Source organism: Mustela nigripes, chromosome 5 (genome assembly GCF_022355385.1).
Source record: "Mustela nigripes isolate SB6536 chromosome 5, MUSNIG.SB6536, whole genome shotgun sequence".
In the NCBI taxonomy this organism is placed as follows: domain Eukaryota; kingdom Metazoa; phylum Chordata; class Mammalia; order Carnivora; family Mustelidae; genus Mustela; species Mustela nigripes.
In genome coordinates this window covers 4,879,312-4,887,565 of record NC_081561.1, presented here as the reverse complement: position 1 = coordinate 4,887,565, position 8,254 = coordinate 4,879,312, and positions in this window count along the sequence as shown.

Genomic DNA, 8,254 nt, shown 5'->3' with positions numbered 1-8,254 from the left:
CTCGTGGCTCCAAGCTTGCCATGGGTGCTGACGTCCAAACCGGCAGACAGAGCAGAAGCCCCTGGATGGAGGCCCAGCTGCGGCCTCAGGAGGTGGGATTGTGGCCAGGCCTGGAAGCAGAGTCCATTACATCACTTCTGTTACATCCTGTTGGCCAGAATTGAGTCACATGGAGGGACTTAACTTTGAGAGAGGCTGGGGAATGCAGGCCAGCTGAGTCACAGGAGGAAAGGAAAAACTTAACCAGCCTCTGTGGTCATGGCATTCTAAAGCTTGCAAAATCAGACCAGCCCACTTTTCCAGTCCGGTCTTCTTGGAGTCTGACCCTTCTCCAAGGCAGAGGGAAGCGTGACTTACTGTCCCATACATCACACACATTCCATTTTCCCTTGTAAGCAAGAACACTCTTTCTCCTAACTCCTTCCTACCTCTTGATATCCTACTTCTGCTCCGAGCTGCAGGGATATGCTGTTTTTTCCACGGAGCCTTTCTCTGAGCTACAATTATCTCCTCCTTTGGTAATTTGTTTGTCCCAGACCTTGTCACTCTTTATCTGCTGTTTGTGCTATGGTTGCTAACAGTTCTAGAAATTCCTTGCTCCTTCTGCAGATGTGAACTCATGCAGGGGAGGGTGAACTCATAGTGCTCTTTTCTCACACCTTAGTACTTAGAGTAACTCTAGGTTCTGACATCCCAAATCAGGATGTGTGGTCTGAGAAATTGCAGTATACGCACCAGGATCAATTGGGTAGAATATTAGATAGTGGCATTCTTCAGGAATGTCCTGGAGTGGAATCCTGGAGACATGATGGAAACTCAATGAACCTGGTCGGTCTGCAGTGGGACTGAATCTGTGTCATCACTTGCCAACATACAAAGCAAGGGAGGGGAACTTAGAGGGACTTTTCAAATCGTAGCACAGTTGGCTTGAGACGTTTCCTGGGGCACTGGTTGACCCAACATAATTACTGGCTTCCCAAGACTCTCTCAACCAAACTGAAATGTCCAGACACCTCATCGGAAAAGTACAAAAATCAAATAAAGCAGAAACGTGGTGTTTTATGGTCAGCATATTGTGATAGCACATGACCATTTGAATCTGACTCTTTACTTATTTTTTTTTAAAGATTTTATTTATGTTTTGTCAGAGAGAGAGAGAACAAGTAGGTAGAGTGGCAGGCAGAGGCAGGCTCCCTGCTGAGCAAGGAGCCTGATGCACGACTTGATCCCAGGACCCTGGTATCATGGCCTGAGCCAAAGGCAGCCGCTTAACCGACTGAGCCACCCAGGCACCCCTGAATCTGAGCTCTTTAGAAGGCACTCCTGGGTTCTGAGATGATATTCAAAGATGAATGGTTTTATTTGGTGTCTGTTATGGTTCATTCAGAGACTGGAAGCTTGTTTACAGCCTTGTGGCTGAAGGCCTGAGGACGGTCTGTGAATTATTTTGTCGAAAAGTCAACCAGGGATGGCTGGTTCAAGTCTGTTTGTTGGTTGTATTTGACCCTCAATTAGAAATGTTCATACAAGGAGGACATTCCTTTATATAGTGAAAATGCTTGTGTGTATCTGTTCTGGTCATGGCTAAGATTTTATTGGCATTAATCTGAGCTGAGGTGAGAGGGAATGAATGAAAAGCCTGAGCGGGTGCCTAGGGCGGTGGGCTGGGCTGACGCTGGGCGTGGTTGTCAAGGGGAGTGGGCTCTCTGGGGAGCGGGAGATCCCTTCCAGGCTGCCAGAGCCTTATCCTCCCCCATGAACTGTGCTGCAAGTGAATGGTGAGGAAGGATGGATGAGCCAACGTGGAAACCGCTCCCCCCGCCCCCGCCTGCAAGAGCTCTAGAACCCATGACTGGCTGGGGAGCCCCAGGCCAGCAGGACTGCCATGGGGATCTCCCCATCCACCCTAATCTCCTAGTTTTTCCTTTCCTTGCCTTTTTTTTTTTTTTTTTCCCCCCCCCCCCCAATAGCTGGTGTTCCCTGAGACACACCCTGTGTGCCTTTGCTCGTTCTGTTTTTTCTTTCTCAAGTGCCTCTCCTTCCCCAACCTGTCTGACCCAGTTGGAATCCAAAACATTCCTTCATCCATCGTAAATGGCACTCCCTTTATTTTTCTTTTTGATGGCCTCAACCAATTATGAACTTAGAGTGCGGGTTCATCCTTGGCATCTGCTGCGGCTGCTACTTCGGGCTCTTGCCAGCCCCGGCCCCAGCTTTTCATGGGCTCAGTGCTTTCCGGGTGCCACACACTCAGCCGTCCAGGTGCAGGACACGTGGGCTCTGCGGTCAGACGGCCTGGTATTATTTGGAGCTTCCGCGCCCTCAGCTGTCAGATGGGAAGATGAGTAGCTCCCACCTCATGGGGCCGACGGGAGGCCCCTGCAGGTAAACCAAGGATGAGCACGAGCTCCGTGCCAGGCAGGAGACATCCACCGGCCGCCAGCTCGTGTTATACCTAATTGGAAGGGGAGCTCAGTCTGTACAAACGGACAATGAGAGAGGAGAGAGAAACTGGTGCAAAGCTCCAAACTCAGACACAGGGGAGTGGGTAACAGAAACCAGGTGGCTTAGTCTGGGGGGACCCAGGGATGCCCCGGGTCCTGCTATGATGTCTGGAGGCTGCCGTGGCGGGGCTGGGGAGCTTCTAAGTCTCAGTGAGAGTCCAGCCAGAAGCCCCTGGTGGGGGTCCAGTTGAGGTCAGTGGAAATGGGATTTAGCTTTGTATAAGGAACTTTTGGGCAGGAGAGCCCCCTGCGGACGGGTTGGGCTCCTTGAGCAAGTGGGGGACTGCCCATAACAAGACCTGGTAGAGGCCTGGCCAGAGCTTGGGAGGAAGACTTATTAGCACCTGGCTTGTCCCACGAGGCTGCTGGAAGGCTCCGTGTGTAAGTCGTACAGGGGTATACAAATGTGAATATTAGTATATTGTGGGCATTATTCTTACTGTGGAAAGCATGTCCTCTCCCCTTTTTAAGAGCAGGTTTGGGGTATGGGGTAGGGAGGAGATCAGATTCTACCTGTTGGAGACTCAGCTGCTGGAAGAAGGAGGGACATGCCAAACCGAGGGGGGCTGGGGGCACCCCCCCCCCAGCCCTGCAAGGGTCTCTTAGTGAAGTTTTTTTGCTTCAGCATCACACCTGTGCCTTCCCAGAAGGATCCTGAGGCCTTTCAACTGGCTCTCAACTGAGTAACTATGGGGCATGCCCAGGAGGGCAGGCGGGTGGGGAACAGGGCTGTGAGCCCCACACAGTTTTTTTTTTTCTTTTTTCTTTCTTTCTTTTTTTTTTTTTTGTAGATGGGGTCAGTACAAGGTGGCTGTTGCATGTTAAAAAATAAAATAAGGCTACCAGAAGGCAGTTGGCAGGAGCTTAATCTGAGAGCCCGTTCTTCCGAAGGGCTATTTATAAAGTCGGCACAGTGTGTTTGGCTTGGTGAGGGCTCCTTCCTCCCAGGACACGGCAGGCCCCAGAGCTCTAGGGAGGCATGGGCAGGACAGCAGGACGCCTGGGCCGGGCTCCCAGCAACGAGAGACACCGGTTCTCACAGACTGACTCAAATCCCACGGTTATCGGTGGCTGCAGCTCCTTTTGTGTTAGAAACGGGAAGGAGGGTAGCGCAGTTTGCACTTCCCCATTTGCTGAAGACAGTATTTTGAACAGAACTATGTTCAGAGAGTTGCATAGGGGAAAGCTGTTTTTGTTGTCAATGAAATTATAGCTTCAAGGTGAACTCAGGCTGCTCACAGAAGCAACCTGAAGACAAGGGGCGTATGAACACAAATTACAAGAAGAAAAAAAAATAAGAGAATAAGGACGTATGGGTAGAAATAAGGTGTATCATGAGGGGTGTATCCCACAGACTCTGAGCCGGAGGCATGGCAGAGTGGGCACAGCCCTGGGCCACGGGTCCGAAGGTCTGGACTTTACCCCAGCCCTGTCACTTACCAGCTCTGTGACTCGGGCCAGGCACTTTACTCCTGTAAGCTTCAGTTTTTCCTTTTTTTTTTTTTTTTTAAGATTCTATTTATTTTTTTGTCAGAGAGAGAGAGAGAGAGAGCGAGCATAAGTAGGGGGAGTGACAGGCAGAGGGACAGACTCCCTGCTGAGCAAGGAGCCCAATGTGGGGCTGGATCCTAGGACCCTGGGAACATGACCTGAGCCGAAGGCAGAGGCTTAACCCCCTGAACCACCCAGAATTTTTTCCCCACATATTGCAAATCAAAGACCAGCTGTACTCTACCATGAGCTTCAGTTTTTTCCATCTATAGGTTAGCCTACGTCCCTATGCTGCCAGTCTCACTGAGGGCAATAAGTCTACTTTCTTAGGCAACATTAAAACAGCAGCTATCACAACGTACTCCCATTGTGGCCACATGCAGTGTCTGCTGTACTGTCTGAAAGTTGGCTTCTTGCTTCTTTCGCATTGTGCCCATCTGAGAAGTGCTGTTTCCGTGTCCCCTCAAACTGCCACAGGGGGCTTGTGTCACAGCAGATGGTGGGGCAGCGGAGGGGAGGCCCATGCTCCTAAGAGGGCTGTAGCTCAAGTTCTCTTTTTCTTCCCCTGCCTCTCTCTCTCACTGTGCACCAAGTCAAAGTCTAGGCCTGGCCCCTCATTTTATGCTGTGCTCCCTGCTGGCCACTCAATCCAAGCCGCACTGTGTTCCATTCGTTCCTTGAAGGCAACAGTCACGGCTGTGCCCTCAGAGTGCCCTGCCCAAGTGCACTTTCTCCACCTCCTTCAGTTCTTCCTCATGGGGGAAGCCTCTGTGTAAAATGGCGCTACCTCTTCCCCATTTGTTTGTCTCTCTTGCTTTCTTTATATCTAATATGCTCTTTGTCTAATACACTACATATCGAACTTAGTTACTGCGCACCCCTCCCACAGCTACCCTAGAATGTCAGTTCTATGAGGACAGGGGTTTCTCTTCCTTTTGTTCACTGCTCATTTTCCTCCAACATTAGCCCTTGTAAGAGGGCTTTGGAAGCGCTCTCTCTTTTTCTATGGTCTGGGATAACTTGTATAGACTTGACATCATTTGTTCCTTGAAAGTTCTTCACCTATAAATCCCTCAGGGCCAGGTACTGTGTGTGCGTGTGTGCATGTGTGTGGAATAATTTTAGCCAGTGTGCCAATTTCTTTAATAATTATACCATATTCAAAACTTTTTTCTTGAATCAGTTTTAGTAAGTTATATTTTTTTGGAACTTGTCTAAGTTTTTGAAATTGTTGGCATGTCATTTTCATCAAAATGTCCTATTATTTATTATGTATACTTTGTGTGTAGTTGTTCTCTCTTTCATTCATAATATTGCTTATTGCAACTTTTATCTTGATAAATCTCAAGAAATTTATCTATATTGTTTGTTTTAGTGAAGAGCCAATTCTTAGCTCCTCTCTATTGTATTTTTGCTTTTATTCTGTCGATTTTTGCTTTCATTTTTATATTCTGATTATTTTTTCTAATTTGAATTGGATGTTGTTGTGTTTTTCCCCACCCCAAACTTCGTAAGAATAACAGTTAGCTCACTAATTTTGGGATTTTTCTTCCATTTGACAAGAGTATTTAGCTATGATTTGGCTTCAAAGTACATATTGGCTGCATTCCAGAAGTCTTGATATATGGTGTTTTTATTGTCATTCAGTTTTATATACTTAAAAAGTTTTTACTTTGATATTTCAAACCCTTTTGTCCATGAATTATATAACAATACTGCTTTTAATTTATAATTTAATTTCATTGTGGTCAGAGTTCCCAGTGTATTTTATACCTACGTTTGAAATTTATTGAAACTTTTTTAAAGGCCAAGTACATGATTACATTTCTACATATATTCCATGTGTGCTTGAAAAAGATGTAGACTCCCTATTACCTGGAAGAACTTTAAATGAGATATTATTTGAATGAATAATAACTTGTAATTGAGTATTTCATATTTCCTGTATCCTTTTTGATTTTTTTGTCAATTTGATCTACCAGTAACTGAAAAAGCCATGATAAATTTATTGTAATTTATATATTTTTACCAAATATATATGAGGTTGTTTTATGTGTACTTACTTAAAGTGGCTCTTTTCTTGGTGAATTAAAACCTTTATTATTTTGTGGCAGCCCTGTGAATCCTCTAATGCTTGTGGTCTTAGTGTTTAGTTGAAATGATAATAACATGATACATGTCTTTTTGTTTATTTGCCTAACATGCCATTTTCCATTTTTTTTTTGCCTTCAACTCCTGCATGTCCTTATTCTTAATGAGTGTGTATTATAAATAGTTTATACCTGTATATAAAAATTCAATTTATTAGTCATTTGAGTGGTGAGTTTTGTCCAAATATGTTTATTTTTATTATTGATATAATTGGATCTGTTTATATTTTCTTTGTCTCAAGTTTTCAAAATATATTAAGAGATGTTCTTGCATTTGAAAAATATTTATGTCAATATCCCTGTCAATAAGACAAAAACTTTCATCCTTTTTCTCTCCTCAACTTCTGCTGACCTCTATCATATATAGTCATTATCCATACTTTTAGTCTGGGCTATTACAGATATTTTTATCTTTTTCTTTAGCCTTAAGTATTTTTTTTTAGATAATACATCTCTTCCAAGTTATTTGTTTCCCCTCTGCTTTATATATCTCTTGAATATTCTTTTTAAAGTATTTTATATAAAGCTATTTTTAAAGCAGTCTTTGTGGTAAAGCAACTGAGGGCTTGTGTGACTGAAAATATTTTTTAAAAGACTTTATTTGTTTAATTGAGAGAGAGAGAGAGAGAGTGCATGTGTGCATGAGCTGGGGTGGGGGAGGGTAGAGAGAGTGGGGAAGAAGTCTCCTTGCTGATCAGGGAGCCTGATTCAGGGCTTGATACCAGGACTTTGGGATCATGACCTGAGCCTAGGGCAGATGCTTGAGCAACTGGGCCATCCAGGGGCCCCAAGTGCCTGAGAAGTTTTTTTTAAAAACCAGGCCTATATATTTGGATGGCAGTTTAGTTGGTTACAAAATTTTAGGTTTTAAAGTTCTTTTCTGCAATACTTAAAAAATTTTATTCTATTGAGTTATTGCCTCCACTGTTGCTGTTGGAAAATATGATTTCAGACTGAATCTGCTTTTTTCCTCTGGAAACATTTAAAAATAATCTTTTTAGAATTCTTAATTGTCTTAACATATCTGAGTGTGAGTTTTTTTTTTTTTTAATCTGAGGTTCTTGTTTTTTTTTTTTTTAATTCAGGGAAATTTAGTCTGCTATTTTTTGAAATTATTTCTCCTCTCCATTTTATTATTTTTTCTTTTTGGGACTTTTTTATTTATATGTTACTAGTTATTTATATGTTACTAGTTATATCTGACTAGTTATTTTTACTTCTAGTTATTTTTACTTCAGCTCATTTTTCTTTACATTTTCTGTTTCTTTGGTTTTTCTTCTTCCTTCTGGGAGAATTGATCAGTCTGATATTTCAAACTGTTAATTTTTTTCCTTGGCTATTTCTATTTTGTTCCTTATGCTACCAAAATGGTTCTTAATTTCAAATATTGTATTTCTGTACATATTATTTATACATTGATGTTTTCTCTCTTTCCACATCGCTAATATTTTCTATTTTTAATAAAGTATGCATAGTAGGTTGGTTTTAAATTCTTGCCTTTGTGTGTTAATGTGCTGGTGGACTCTTAAGTCCTGTATGTTGTTTTTCTTTTGAAGAGGTAGTGTTTTTCAACTGTCTTGTCGATTTGGCCTCTGAGCTTGTCTCCTCAGAGGGTTTCAGTGTTTCTTCAAAGGAGTGTACCAGAGTCTAGCTTGTTTCAGTTCCAGTAAGCTCAGGAGGAAGAAGTGAATGAACCCTGAGGTGCAGAGAACCTTACCCTGAAAAATAATTCCTAAAGGTAGGACTTTAGTTTTGCTTTTCATCAGGAAGCACCATTAGAAGAGGATCTCTTTAAAATGTAATTCCTCAGAAGAGGGATGAGGGCAAACAACTGAGGGTTTAATATCAACTTCAATTTTTAAGCTCATCACCCACATTAATCTCCACAAAGTCTGATTTTACTCCTGACGACAAAGGAACCAGAGTTTGGGGCACGAGCAGAACCCCAGTAGTTCTCTATCCATTTTATCCATTTGCTCCTAAGAAAGTCACCTTCTCCCACAGACATGTTCATGAAAGCACCCCCTTTCATCCCAGAGGCTCATAAAGTACCTGTAAGTACATATCTTCTCCAGTTCATGGGACTACTTTAGTGGAAAGATCCTGCCT